The sequence below is a fragment of the Chaetura pelagica genome, unplaced genomic scaffold (assembly GCF_000747805.2).
Source record: "Chaetura pelagica isolate M959 unplaced genomic scaffold, ChaPel_1.0 scaffold119, whole genome shotgun sequence".
Classification (NCBI taxonomy): domain Eukaryota; kingdom Metazoa; phylum Chordata; class Aves; order Apodiformes; family Apodidae; genus Chaetura; species Chaetura pelagica.
In genome coordinates, this window is record NW_009954406.1 from 2,483,291 (window position 1) to 2,484,336 (window position 1,046).

Here is a 1,046-nt window from a genome sequence, read left to right on the forward strand (position 1 = left end):
CGGAGAATCTCGACCCCGATCCAGTCTCCCCCCCTGAGTAAATCACCCCATGCCCCGCAAACCGGGTGCCCGCGTCTGGACCTCAGTGCCAGGCTGAAAGCAATGGCCGGAGAGATGACAGTTCAGGGACAGCATCTTTGCCGATGTCCAGACACGAGCGGTCCTGAGCTTTTTGCCCACTCCCCTCTAAACTTCGTTCGATCCAAATCTCTGCCAGGCAGCAATCAGGCTTAATTGTTTTGCCCGCTATACCGTAGTTTCGATTATGCTCAAAGGCACAGACTACAAGATCAAACGACAGATATTTCCTGGACCATTATTATTCTACTGCCAGTCCCACTCGATCCCGGGCAAAACGGGCTCGGGAACCTGCTCCAACTTGAGCACTGCTGAAGCACCTCCCCAGCCGGCGTTTCCACGTCCCGCTTTCTCCCCTGACATGCTAACCAATTAATGGACCAGTAATTCTTACTACCCTTTACTAAACTCATAAATGATCCCCTCGCGACTCGGAAGTGGAGGAGATTGACTTGAACAGAGACAAATCCCCAGCCCTTCCAGTCCTGCGCAAGCCGCTCGCAGCACGCAGGGTGACCCGTCTCCTTTCACTCAGGGAGCTGATCAGAGGTTGATTATTTCAGTGCCAGGCGCTGCAGAAACAAAGCTGCGAAGCATCTCCAGGAGCGCAGAGCGCGGAGGGGCAGGAACTCGTCCCGGCGCGCCCGCCCCGGCGTTCCTCGCTGCCTCCACCAGCCCGCAAATAAGTGCGGGCACCACGGGAACCGGGAGCTCCCGGTAAGGCGGGACCGGCCCTCCCTGCCCGGGCTGACGGGGGCACTGGCACGGTTTCCAGCTGGGGAGAGGACATTTTGTTTATCCCTTCAGGCGAAAAAAGCCTTTTTGATGGCACAAGGAGGGAAAGGCGCAGCCGGGCACAGGCAGGGAGGGTCCCTCCGGAGCCAGGGACCCTGGCTCGGATCCGACTGCGGATCCGGGCAGCGTCGGGATGGAGTGGGCGGGGAGCGCCGAGGGTCCCCGGCGGGAGC